The sequence below is a fragment of the Panthera uncia genome, chromosome C2 (genome assembly GCF_023721935.1).
Source record: "Panthera uncia isolate 11264 chromosome C2, Puncia_PCG_1.0, whole genome shotgun sequence".
Lineage (NCBI taxonomy): Eukaryota > Metazoa > Chordata > Mammalia > Carnivora > Felidae > Panthera > Panthera uncia.
This window is the reverse complement of record NC_064810.1, coordinates 6,923,271-6,937,437: the sequence shown is the minus strand read 5'-3', so window position 1 is coordinate 6,937,437 and position 14,167 is coordinate 6,923,271. Positions and strand designations below refer to the sequence as shown.

General features: G+C 46.9%; 1 protein-coding gene across 8 annotated transcripts in view; it reads left to right on the top strand.

The window, feature by feature from the left end:
* Positions 1-14,167, top strand: part of KCNJ15 (potassium inwardly rectifying channel subfamily J member 15) — a 77,261-nt gene that overhangs the window by 57,774 nt on the left and 5,320 nt on the right. For 2 of the 8 annotated variants that reach the window (XM_049629249.1, XM_049629244.1), the window contains one exon: positions 12,720-13,946. The exons of 5 other annotated variants lie outside the window; for them this stretch is intronic. The gene's annotated coding sequence lies outside the window, so the exon portion shown is untranslated. The remainder of the gene's footprint in view (positions 1-12,719; positions 13,947-14,167) is intronic. One more of the 8 variants, XM_049629245.1, reaches the window with a different exon arrangement.

The following is a 14,167-nucleotide window of genomic DNA, read 5'->3' as shown; positions in this document are numbered from 1 at the left end:
GTTGAGCGTCCGACCTCGGCTCAGATCACGATCTCACGGTTCATGAGTTCGAGCCCCACATGGGGCTCTGTGCTGATGGCTCACAGCCCGGAGCCTGATTCTGATTCTGTGTCTCCCTCTCTCTCTGCCCCTTCCCCGCTCATGCTCTGTCTCTCTGTCTCTCTGTCTCACTCTCAAAATATACATAAACATCAAATTAAAAAAAAAGTTAAATGCAACACCCCCTCGCCGAGCCTGGTTTAAGGAGAAAGAGGGGTCCCAAACACAACAGTACAGCCACACTTAAGTGTTACTGTGAGGTGTGAATGACTTACAAAAGGCAGCAGAAAGGAACAAGGGGAACTCTCCCTGGAAGTTGAAGGAGGTGGCGTTTGAGCGGGGCTTTGAGGGATGAATAGGAGTTTGCCAGACATAGGGCACAGGAAAGGAATTCGGGGCAAAGGGACCCGCCTGAACAAAGGCGTGGGGCAGGAAACCTGTTGGGTGGAATGCAAACTCTTCCCACCCAGTCAATTAAATGAGGCCCGAAGCTGATGTGGAATAATAAGCCTGGACACTTGCTGAACACTGGGTCCTTGGGGTGGTACAATCTAAACGTCTCTGAAAGTAAATTATTTCGTATGGTTTGGCCACCACAGCATGTGGAAAGTTTCTCGGTAGGGCACAGTGAGTACTTCTCATTTACAGTAAAACCTGGAATGTTTGGGAAAGGTCTGTACTAGGGAAATTGAATTTTCAGATTAACTCCATAAAATGGAAAGTCTGGTTGACAAACCCTCCTAATTTTGTTCTCCTTTGAAGAGATAACTGCTATTAACACGTTAGCTGCATTTCCATTTTAATCTTACCTAGAGAGGGAGACACGGAGCAAACACACTGTCCGTCCAGCTTTATCAGCTTCCTGTTTTCAACGGGACACGTTTAGTGTTTTGCCATGGTTTTTAAAGACTGCACACTGTTTTAGCTTATACATATTTTACACGTGTAAAATCGTTTCTTTCTTTTTGGTGATGCGGCTCGATCTGAATGTTTCAATATTGTGACTAATGCAGAAGACATTCTTGTACCTAATCCCAATTCGTACTTCTTATTAATTCTTAGACAGAAAGTCACTGGGTCAAAGGGTAGAAATAAAGAGTTTAAAAAACAAATTTAATGTTTATTTATTTTGGAAGGAGTGAGAGACAGAGCACGAGCAGGGGAGGGGCAGAGAGTGAGGGAGACACAGAATCCGAAGCGGGCTCCTGGCTCTGAGCCGTCAGCCCAGAGCCCGACGAGGGGCTCGAACTCACAAGCCGTGAGGTCATGACCTGAGCCAAAGTCGGAGGCTTAACCGACTGAGCCACCCAGGCGCCCCTAAGTAAAGATTTTAAACTTTGGGTGTAACTTTGTCAGTTTCCACCAGAAAAAGCCACGGCGAGTGACCTGTCTGAAGTCGTCTATGAAGCCGTTCATCTCTGCATGGGCGACAAGATGGGCTGACATGTCTCTAAAAATCTGTGATGACTTTTCTTGGACCAGTGGCTTCTAGGTCTCTTTTGCCAATGCCTCCAACTCTGCCAGTCCCCAGGGCTGCCCAAGGCTCAGACGGGGACTGCTTCTCCCACACTCCGTGTCCGGGAGAATCTCATCCACTTACACGTTTCAAATTCCATTTGCAGGATGAAACATTAAAGGCATCCCTCCTGCCCAGCCCTCTCTTGTGAACATCAGCCCAGACCCCAGGTCTTACCTCTGCTTAGGTCTGTCCTGCCCATACCCCGGAGCGCTCCCCCAGACCTCACCCCTGCAGGGGCTGGGTCACCAGGGGTGAGCTCCGCACACATATACCATCCAAGTGTTTGAACAGCACGGGTGTCTGAGAATCTATGAATGATTTTTAAATTCTGGTGGAAGATCCAGTCTCCTCTGAATGAGTATGTTCATTTTAACACCCCTCCCCCCCACATCCCATCCCCCTTATCTTCATGCCCGGAGGTCAGGAGTCATTTTGGAGACCTCGCCTGCTCCCTGCCCCCCACCTGTTACAAGTGCCTATTGACCCTGTCTGGAAGAGGTAACTCAGAGCCCCCCGCTCCTCTCAGTCAGCTGACGCTGTCCTTGTCCACGCACCGGTATTTATAGCTTGGATTACCGAAAGCACCAGCTCTCCAGCCTTCCAGCATCTATGCTAGCCTCTCCCAACTGATTCTGCATGTTGTGTCAAACACGGTGACTTTAAAAGCCAGGGTGGTCCTCTCTTCCTTGACTGAAACCCTGAGATGCTTCTCGTTCCCCTAGGATGAAGGCGATGTCCTCAAGGAGCCCCCAAGTCCTGCGAGGCGTGGCTCTGCCCCGAGCTCCTGCCTGACTCTGCTCCAGTCCCCTACTCCCTGGAAGGTGCAAGCTCCGTGCCACCCGGGGCCTTTGCAGACACCGTGTGTCCCTCTGGCCGGAACGCTCCTCTCACTCCAAGCCCGCTTACCTACCTGCCGAGTGCTCCTCAGTCTTTACGTCTCCCCCTTAACGCCAGGGAAGCCTTCCCGGGACCCCAGACTAGGATGTATGACACAGCCCGGGTTCGATTCTCCCATCCGGTCCTGAATTTCTCCCTAAGGCTTCCCACAAATACCTTTAAACATTCCTCTCCTGGTTTATCTAATCCCTCCCTTCCCTGCTCTATCATCAACTGCCTGAAAGCAAGAACCACGCTGGTCTCTGATTCCCTGCTGGAGCTCCGGCACCCGGTGCCGAGCCTAGCACATAACAGGTGCTCAGTGATCTCTTGGCGTTCAGATGAAGGAACGAGTAATGAAATACCTTCAGACTTTCCACCTTTTAAATGTTTTTGAAGTGTATGTCTATAAAGGTTGCTGTTTGGGGCGGGGGGGAGCAATGGTTTTTTATTCATTGACAAGAACTTGCTATAATCAAAGTAAGAACCCTCCGCAGTCGTCTGTGTGAACCAGAATTTCCTTTTGGTACCTCATATTCCATACATTTTGTTTATTGTAAGCACCTAATGATAATAGCTCTTATATAATTAATTAGTGTGAGCAGGCAGCACGCTATGGTGCTTTATGTACTATAACCTCACACGGCCCCATCATGTGTAAGAATTTTCAGTGTCACTATTCCGCACATGAGAAACTGAGCCCAGAGGGGTTAAGTAAGCTGTCGAAAGTCACACAGCTACTATTAACAGAAGCAGGACCCTGTACTCTTAACCTTTATGCTGTTTATGAAGAAAGGCTTTTTTTTTTTTTTAAGCCCAGAGGAGGTAATGTTCAACCTGACTTTTAAAGAACAGGCGGAAATTAACCCGAGAAGGGGAGAATGAGAACCTTCAGGAAGGAGTGGCAGGCGGGAGACAGGAGCCCCGAGGGCACTGAACTCGGGGGAAGAGGCCACGATGCACCCAGGCTACATCCTGAAGGGAAGAAAGGTAAAGCGGGAGCAGAGCTGGAGACTTTAGCTTTGCAAAGGTGAGCAAGACTTATCCTGGCAGCCGTAGGGAGGATTTATAAAGAGGAGTGTTGTCAGAACAGCTACTCTGTGCATGAGTAAGCTTTCTTTCTTCCTGGCAAGAGTTATGATGAAATCATGGTAACATAAAGTTGCATGTGCCCGAATAGTACATTTACTGTAAAAATCCAGCTTCACAATTCTGGGAAATGCAATGTGTCAGGCTCTGAAGACAGCGGCTCCTGTGTGTTTCTGAGCTGTCATTTCCCCCTTTGTTTCCTCGTCAGAAGATACCGTAGGGTTGCTTCCTAGTAAGGGGTGAGGGGGGTGTCTCCCCACGGGGACCGTCACACGAATCGTTCCGGTCGCTGCCAACCCCGGGCCGTGCGGTGATGTCCCGCCGGATAAGGAATGGACTGTGCTTCTGGTTGTTCGGTATCCCAGCTACTCTTCTAGAAGAGGCAAATCCAGTTACAAGGGTCAGGGGCGTCACTGGGGAAATCAGTCGGGGAGGATTTAATACATTGGCTTAATTTCTGCCACAGGACCAGCACGTGGGGCCTCATGCACAGCAGGGTTTAAACCCAGGTCCATGGAGTCTGGGGAGGCTAGGGGTAGAGTGTCCGTGGGGGAGGCACGGTTCGCCCTCAATCACCTGTAAGCAAAATGTATACTTTTTTTGCAACCCTTCTACCCCCAACTGGGATTCGTTCACAGGGGGAATCGTAGTATTTCCGCTTTATGTACAGTTGTTTCCAAGATTCGAAACGCCATTTCTGCTCACTGCACTTTCAAAACATTAGCGCTTATTAAATAATGCTTGAAAAAGAAGCCCAATTTTGTTTTTGTAAATGCTTTAATGAGTGCCTTTTACTGTCACCGGTGTCATTTGTAATCATATTTCTTTTTTTTCTTAATGTTTATTTCTTTTTTGAGAGTGAGAGAGGGAACAAGCTTGGGAGGGGCAGAGAGAGAGAGAGAGAGAAAATCCCAAGCAGGCTCTGTGCTGTCAGAGTCAAGCCCGACATGAGGCTCAAGTTGATGAACTGTGAGATCATGACCTGAGCTGAAACCAAGAGTCAGGCGTTTAACTGACCGAGCCATCCAGGCGCCCCTGTAATCATATTTCTATCATTTTCATCTGCGTAAACCCATTCTGGGAAGGCAGTTTGACCACCAGGATCCTAACGCAGAAGTGGTTAAGGACCCCCGAGCTAAAAGATGAAAACTGAGACCGGCTAGCTAGACTTTCTGATACTTTCTGGTGAACCAGGCATGAAATGACCCCACTCTCTGTCATCCTACAATGGTCACATTAGTCAGCAGGGTTCCCAGTACCGGCTGCTCTTCTAAGAATGTCGTCTGTGCAGTAAACTTGTCTTTACATTTTTTGACCTTCTGAGCTACCCACGAGCATACATTTGTTCTTCCCTAGAGATGCCAGATTCAGAAAATAAAAATATAGGTCTCTTGGTGCACCTGGGTGGCTCAGTCGGTTGAGTATCTGACTTCAGCTCTGATCATGATCTCACGGTCTGTGAGTTCGAGCACCGTGTCAGGCTCTGTGCTGGCAGCTCGGAGCCTGGAGCCTGCTTCCGATTCTGTGTCTTTCTCTCTCTGCCCCTCCCCGGCTCGTGCTCTGTCTCTCTGTCTCTCAAAAATAAACATTAATTTTTTTAAAAAAAATATAGGTCTCCTTTGTACTATATCTATATAGTACATATTTATGGATTTCAGATACACAACAAATAATTTTAGTGTAAGTATATATCAAATATTGCATGGGACATAGTTATAGTAGAAAATCATTGGTGGTTTGCCTGAAATTCATTTTTGACCGGGAATCTCCTATTCTACCTGGCAACCCCTAAAATCACCAAAATTGGGCTGATAGTCCTCCAGCTAATTAACTATAGATGGTTAGAAAGTGTCTTCTTATACTGTTTACTGATGGAGATTACTTAACTGCCAAGGGTCTCAGACTTTGGATGGAAAGGGATTTTGAAGTTTGAGATTTTCTTATGATCACTCAGTCACCATAAGCTCCTATGTTTTCAACTTTGCAACAGGCAGACAGCTCAGAAATATGACCATTCCTTCAAGTCATTTGACCACAATCCAAGAATTTGGGTATAAACTGTGTTCCCCTGAGATCCTGTGATATCCAGTTTCTCTATCAGAGAAACGTGGTCAAAGTTTAAGCCGACAGTGAGACTGAATTTCAAAATCTTTTGACACTGATCCCATTGTTAAGTAACTAGGTTCCAAATCAAGCAAAAGCCCTAATTTCCTTTGTCTGGGACGAGATTCCAATTATGATAATGGTGTGCGTGGAAAACAACAAGGAGAAGAATTCCACTCTTGTGTCCAGGTGAATCACCCCCGAGGCCATTAATCATCAATTGATAGAGACCAACAATTCCAAATTTATTCTAAACAGAAGAAAAAGTAGTCCGCGTGCAGCCAGAAAAACAAGGCAGCCTGAAATCGGTATGTAGATTTATAACGTGATACGCTTTTTTATATCTCTATGCCTTTATTATAGTAAAAATATTATGTGTGTGAGGCAAGGAAAATGGGAGGGGTTAAAGGTGGTGAATTCAGAGTCTGAGGGAGTGAGAGACTCATTAAGGGGCAAATCAACGTGAAATTTTGCCAACTATGTAATGATGCATTGTAACAACACTGAGGTGCTCTGCAAACAGTGCTGAGATGAAGGTTACGGAAAACGAACCGTCCTGGCTGGCTTCCCATTTTTTTTCCTTCCACTTTTAATGCTCCAGCCATGCTCAGCTTGAGTTTTATTAAACAGAATACACCAAATAAAATATTTGTTTCTCTACGAGTACTGTCGGCAAAAGCAGACGCATTCATTCTAATGTGTTCCAGGTTACGGTCAGACAAACCCAAACGCTCGGCATTCTATTCTCTTTGGCTAAAATCTGAATGGGACCCTGTTGAGCCGCCTTCTCTGTGTTACATTTGAGCTCATCCAGACAAGAAGAGTGAGAATCCACGAGTTAAAGAAATCTCTTCCCCGAAGAGAAAACCGGGGGCAGTGCGTTAGGGAGGCTAACGCAATACAATTCGTCTTGGTTGGTTGTTTTTTTTTCCCCCCAGACATAAATTTTCCTGTTTTACCAGTCATTCCACAACAATGCACATCCAAGCCATGCTGTGATTAGAGGGGAGCGTATGCCTATTACCCAAGTTCTTCACATGTCGGAGCACGGAGAGACGAACGGTGGTAAACCAAAGGAAATTTCCATTTGCTTTTTAGCTGCTGCACTCTCTTACTCTATAGGAAAGTTAGCTGTTATTAAGTAATAACGTTCAGCTAAGTTGGTCACTTGTAACAACAGACAGATGTATAATGTTTTATTTAGGTTAGCCAGCTCTTTCACAAATAAAGGGCTGGAAATTAAACTGTCTTTGCAAAAATATTCTGCAAATGATACCTCTGCCTTATTCCAGTGCTCAGATTCTTTGCCATGGAAAATGGAAAATGAGTCTCCTGTTGAACCCTGTGTCTGTTTAAACTTGTTTTTGCCGAGCAGAGAAAGGTTGATGTTCTATGGAATGAAAAAAATTAAAAAAAGAATCTGCATTGAGGGGTAAAGTGTATAACTATGCAAACCACATTTAGAGATGGAAAAGGATTTTTTTTAGTACTTATGGAATTTGAAACAATAATAATGGAATGGAAACATAGGGAAAAGTCTAAGTATTTGACCACAGCGGCAAATTGGATCATTAGACACTCACATGCAATGCAAAATGCAGGATTTGTCTTTGAAGGAGTACTTGTTGCTTTTCCAATGGATAATAGGGCACAAGAAAGACCTCGTCAACCCACCAAGCCATTGCTGACAAGCTCTGGCCATATAATCCTTTGGGAAGTTGGATTCTTCTTAAGACCCAGGTTTTGGGGGCAGCGCCTGAGAGATTGTGATTCAGCAGCTGAAGTGTGAAACTTAATTGACATTTCATTTATTTTTTATTTTTTTATTAAATATAATTTATTGTCAGATCGGTTTCCATACAACACCCAGTGCTCATCCCACGAGGTGCCCTCCTCAATGCCCATCCCCCACTTTCCCCTCTCCCCCACCCCCAACAACCCTTAGTTTGTTCTCAGTATTTAAGTCTCTTACGGTTTGCTTCCCTCCCTCTCTGTTTATAACTTTTTCCCCCCTCTTCCCTTCCCCCATGGTTCTCTGTTAAGTTTCTCAGGATCCACATAAGAGTGAAAACATATGGTATCTGTTTTTCCCGGCCTGACTGATTTCACTTAGCATAACACCCTCCGGTTCCATCCCGCGTTGCTACAAATGGCCGGATTTCATTCTTTCTCGTTGCCAAGTAGTATTCCATTGTGTATATGAACCACAATTTCTTTATCCATTCGTCGCTTAATTGATATTTCAAATGAACTTCGAAGCGATACTGATGCTGCAGCTTTTGGGGGGGGTTGCGGATTCACCCCCTTCTACGGTACCGATCTCATGGCAACACAGACAGACACCTGCCCGTAAGATGGATGGACAGGCACAAAGCCTTGCTTGCTTCCATCCTGTTTCCCCCCAGATACAAAGTGCAGAGTTTAAACTGAGTCCGCACTCCTCGGACTGTGCTAGAAATGCCGGGCATAGCTCAGCAGGACTTCTCAGACCCTGTAACACACAAACATGAGGGGTCCGTCTCCAGGGGGTAGAGATTGTGAGCTGTTTGGCTGTTTGGTAGGCAAAACTTCCCCCTCGTTATCTGAGCACAAACCCCTTTATGTGTGGCACGCCTGCACCACGTGCTTGGGGGAAGGCTTAACAAAAGACTGCTAAGAACTTTCAGCTCCAACTCTTTCGACCATAGAGTCTAGGTTCCCTCCTTAGGCCCACGACATTCTTGGCCAACGAACAGAATGACACCCACCATTCGGGGAGGAGACTTCGGGGAAACTTTCAATCAGTTGCTTTCCTTTCCCCCCAGATTCTCATTCCCACCCCTCCCCCAAGACAATGTACCTGAACTTCCATCCCCTGGGGCCCTTCTCCTGGTGATTGAAAACTCTACTGGGCAGCTACCATAATTGTATATTTAACCCCACTAACTTTCTCTTCGTTCTTACACCAAAGGGCCCATTCCTTTGTTTGAAAGCGACGAACGTTTGAGACAACCCAATTTATGTGCTTGGGAATTTCCTACATATTTTATGCAATTCATTAGGCCGTGCATAGTGTAGGTCACGCTCTCAAAGCGTAGTCTCAAGAGGAGCAGGGCCAGCATCACCTGGCAACTTATTAGAAATGCAGATTCTCAGGTTCCACTCTAGACCCGCTGAATCAGGAGCTTGGGGTGGGACGCAGCCATGTTTCCAGACCTCTGGGTGATCTGAGGCCCACGGGAGCTAGAGACGTCATGGCGTAGAGACGAGAGGCTTGGAGCACAGGCTCAAGCAAACCACGTGCTGTATCCCAGTTTCCTAACCTGGAACCCTCAAATAATAGCAGTCCCTCTTTCAGAATCAATGACAGAATTCAAATTAATATGTGACACCTCTATACGGTCTGACAGGGTATCAGCAATAAATCAACCATAGCTATGTATTCTGTAATGGATGCTCACATGTAGTGAGCAGGAACTTCCATTATGCTCCATGAATGTTCATCATGAGTAGAGATGCTCTTTGTGAGTTGAATTTGATGACCGAGGGCCACAGTGGCCACGTGGGAACATAGCTCTGGAGACAGGTCTAGTTTGCCAACAAGGTCCGCCATGAATGAACTCTGTGAACACGTGTCAATTACTTCAACTAAGCTTCGTTTCCTCCTTTAGAAAATCAAGAAAATACTTTCTTCATGAGGGAAAGGGAAGGATTGCATACAATACTGTCTGTCATTACTTTGGAAGGTTCCTGGTTCCTTTTAAGTAGTCCCTTTCCCAAATGAAAGCTGTCTGTAATGATAACGTGTGTCTCTCATCACAGATTATTCAAAGCCTCATGAGGCTTTGAAGAACAAAGAGGTGGCCACAAAATGAGCAGCGGACAAAAGTTTATTAGAATGTAAGATCAGAAAGAAGAATAGTAGGAAAGCTGTCTTTACAGAGAGGCGACATTCGAAAGTGTGTGAGGACTAGAGGCCAGGGTCCTTGTTTTGTAAGGTTCTGGTCAGCCCTCCCCCCGTTCTTCCCCCTGGTTCCTTCTCAGATTCTTCCCTCATTGGCCTGATAGCTCTAGGTGCTGGGGTGTCCGTTCCTGATTGGCTCTCATTGTACGAGGGGTGGTCTATGGCCATACTTAGGTCTTTGGTCAAATCCCTGAGGGAAACCTGAGGGGGAGTAGGTGGGGTCTGTTCCATTCTTAAGAGGAACCTTACTCCTGAGGGGAAGTGATCAGACACTCCCAGCATGGTTCCAAAACAGGTGTTTTTGCCCACCCGGGGACCTCAGGTCCTAGTCTTTCCCTCTCGGCCTACTGAATCCTGTCTCCTCCTGTCATACTAAGACAAAAACTTACACTAGCTGTGTCCCTGTGGTCAGGCTTTCACTAGACTTTGCTTCAGTACCAATCAGTTCCAAGAATCCAGTGACTTAGGCTACAAGAGTTTTTTTTTTTCTCACCCTTGTTGCAAGTTAGCCTTGGCTCAGCTGTAGCTGTAGCTGTAGCTGAGCCACTGGTGTCTCCCTTCTCCCATTCTCCAGAAGAAGGAGCTGCCCCATCCGAGACCCACCAGAGACCCTGCCAGGAGTCCGCCGGCTGCCTCTGTTCGGGCAGGAGTCACTGAGGCTCACACTCCATTGGCTGATGCAGTCACATGACCGCATCTGACACAAAAGGATGGAAACGGAGTCTCCATTTCCTACTCCCAGGGACAGACCCAGGGAAAGATTCGTTCTCGACGGACCCAGCCGAAAGGGACAGCACATAACTGGAAGCCACAATCAGCTACAACAACCAGTAGTCAACCACAGCTTTGTCGATTAGGATCCAAGTTCTTATGCTCAAAATATAGATCAAGACAGAGGAAACTCGGTGAAAACTTCCCATAGTCTCAACCGTCACTGCCCTTCGGATCCTTCAGATTTTTATGGAGGAGAAAGACCAATCATTCTTCCTAATCAAGCTCAGTTCTCAAGGGCCTGAGGGGAAAAATGGGCTTTCAGAATGAAGAGTCATTTCCTCGGCAGATAAGAACCAAAGAGCCACCCATTGGGATCTGCTGGGAGTCAACTTTGTCCACCTTCTTCTTTCTCGGTAGACATGTCCATTGCTGAGACCACCTGGGAAAAGCCATGTGTGTCCTCAGCTGACACGGATGGAGTTGAGAATTGCGAGTCCTAGGCTGCTTTGGAGAGCGGGGAAGAATATGGCATGAGGCCAAAGCCAAAGGTCCCAGCACATGAATTTGAGTGGCCACAGTCACAGGATCCAAAGAGAGGAAAGCCAAGCCTCACTGATTTTATTTTCAATTATTTTTAAACCTTTTGAGTTCAGTGAACCCCAAGCACATTCTTGTCGAGCATGTCTTTTTCTAGTTACTAGTTAAAACCGTGGTTCCTGAAAGTGAAATTTAATCCAGGTATTTTGGATTCATAGCGAGGAGACAGATCGTCCAAGAAATGTTTTGTTGGAAATATTTGATATCCAAGAAAGCTTTCAAAGCAACTTTTCCTATAAACAGGAACCTGTTTTGATAGAACTTAAGGTCAGATCCCCTCCAATTGCAGTTTTCGTCTGGAAATCCGAAGTCATGGTTTGATTTGGGGCCCATTCCCCTTGAAGGTATGCGACATCACTTGAGTTTTGGTTGAGGGATCCCTGCTGCCTCCTTGTTTTGTTATCAGCTGCTTTTCTGTGGCTGAAAATCAGTTCTTTTTCTGCCCACCAGGGAATACAGAATGAAGTATCAGGACGGACAAATTGAAAACTCTCAAAGCTGGACTCAACGGAGTGCTAAGTTTTTAGAAGGAATCAGTGGCGTGCTACGTAGGAGGGGGAAAATCATTCTTTCATGCTTTAAAAAATCAGTACTTATCACCGGCCCACGAGGTGGATGGCATTCATCTACGAGCACGGTGGAGACTGGACATCTCTGGAAACTAACAACCTGATGTTCTCCGCGCCTGTGTGCAAGTGTTATTTCAGAACGTTCAGGGAGAGTGAGGGGATAAGGGTCTTCATCAAGAGGGAGAAGCCATCGCTCTCATTCCACCCGCCTATCGCAGTGTGGTCGTTTTCAACCGTGCATTCCTGGAACAGCAGCGTCACCTGGGAGATTGTTGGATGCACAGATTCTCGGGCTCCATCCCAAAGCTACTGAAACCGGAAACTCTGACCCCTCCAGGTGATTCTGATGCAGCTAAAGCTGGAGCACTTTCGTCAAGGTGGCAGAGAGGGCAGGCACGGGAGCTTCACAGGGCCACTACTGCCTCATGTCAGCTGTTGGGAACTTGGGCGAGTCGCTCAACCTCTTTGTGCCTCCGTTTCCTCCTCGTGGGACTAATGACGGCGCCTGCCTCGTGGGCTTGGTGTGACGGTTGAGTACACGCGTGGAAAACACTGAGAACGATGGCTGGCACATGGCTCCGTACTGTTATCTATGTTGATGACGATGTCTATAATTTATCTGCAACTTTGTTTTATTATTGCCCTTGTTATTATTCATCTGGATCTTTCCCACGTTGGACCACTTCTAACTCTATTCGGACTCTCTTCGTGCTTATTACATGCATACCTATGTCTTCTACTTGGTCGATGGCTTTCTGGTCATTTATAGACTGACTTCTCTCTGATAGGACAGAGTGTTCCAGCTCACCGTGGCTGATTTCTTTGATCACCCATTCTTTTTTTTTTTAATTTTTTTTTTAACGTTTATTTATTTTTGAGACAGAGAGAGACAGAGCATGAACAGGGGAGGGGCAGAGAGAGAGGGAGACACAGAATCCGAAACGGGCTCCAGGCTCTGAGCTGTCAGCACAGAGCCCGACGCGGGGCTCGAACCCACGGACCGTGAGATCATGGCCTGAGCTGAAGTCGGACGCTTAACCGACCGAGCCACCCAGGCGCCCCTGATCACCCATTCTTATAAGACCCTCTTTCTCTGCTGGCACTTTCTCCTCTCTGGGGAGGTGATGGGAACTCCCTTTAGTTTTTTCCATTCTCACTGTTTCGTCCTCAAGACTGGAAGTGTAGTTCGTCATATCACTACATACCTTTTTCAATGTGCCCGCTGTCTAGTTCTGTCTCAAAAATATGTTTTTCTTTCCTTTATCTCCAGAAAACAAACGCTACACACCATAAGCAATAAATGACTTCATTCCATGTGTGCGTTATTGGCTTGAAGTAGAGAGGGAGGTTGACCTCTCCGTTCAGTAGTTTCAAGGACTACACTTTATAAAGATATCACCCTGCTAAGATTACATTCCCAGCCCACATGTCGGAACAAGATAATGAAAACCGGAGAAATATATACGATTTCCAGAGACTAAAGAAGACTCTAATGGTTTGTATGGAATATTGCCTGTTTGTGGGATGAGAAGAGGGGACGTTAGGGGAGCGTATCTTGTATCGCTCTTTCCATCCTTAGCTTTTGGAAACCGCTGTTGTTTCTTAACGCGTCAGAAGTGAAGCCGGGTAGATTGCAGAACCACTAGGGGAAGAATACCTAAGTCCGTGACATAAAATTATGTGGAACGAGTGTGTGTATGGACCCCGGAGTCAGTTTCGAGGACGACGTCTGCTGCAGAATGCAATGCTGTCAGTTGGGCGCGCGTGACGAAACACGAATGGTGAAGCATACGGGTCAGATGGGTGGGTGCAAAGGAGGAGACGCAGGATCTTCACAGATGATGGTTACGGGTGACAATAGGGGCAGTGATGAAGAGAGCGTTTGCCGAGCCCCGCGGACACACAGCGAGAATCGAGTGTGCAAAGGGCCGTACGGGTCGATAACCGGGGCCACTGACGTGAGGACAGGGTACGTCTGGTAACTGTTCACAGTACCCGGCGGCCCAGAGAGGAAGTGGGAGGCATACGGGTGCCCCTGCGTGTAAGACGGACAGAAAGGTGGGGAGGTCTGCAGATAGCTACCTTCGGAAGAAGCAATCCAGAAGAGAAGGATGCAAAAGAGCCTTTCGAAGTGCGAACAGATTACGTTACACTTTGGAGGTTGAAGGGGCACGTGTGGTGTATGGACAAGGGCTCCGGTCTAGTTTTTAAAGGCTTTGGGCTTTGTTCTTTCTCCGCCGTGAGCCAGCTGTGTGATGAAGACCAGTCGCTCTGACCTCCCGGGTCGGTCTCCTCGTTTGAAAAATGTGTGTCAGACGCCTTGGGTTTGACAATCTTTTCAGCTCTGATGTTCTGTGACTCAACAGTAATAATGCATTTCCACAGGCGGTAAAAATATTCTAGACTCTTCCCTTCCAGTGCTCGGTGTTTACTTCCTCTGCACTTCCCCTTCCTGCCTCCCTGTTTGCTGGTCAGTTGAGAGTGGGCCTCAATGGGGGTGAGTTAACCCACTCTTTCCAGGGTGTTTTACTATTGAGCTCCCTCCACAGGGTGGGAATTCTGTAGGAAGGGCTGTGGTTGGGCCTTCGGTTTAATTCTTAAACCACTCCTTCAGCCTTTGGTCTACTCTGGGCACCTTGCCAGAATACCAGGGATTGGAAGGTGAACGCTAGGGCCCTAGCCCTGGGGCGGGGGGGGGGGGCGATGGTTAAGGGTCAG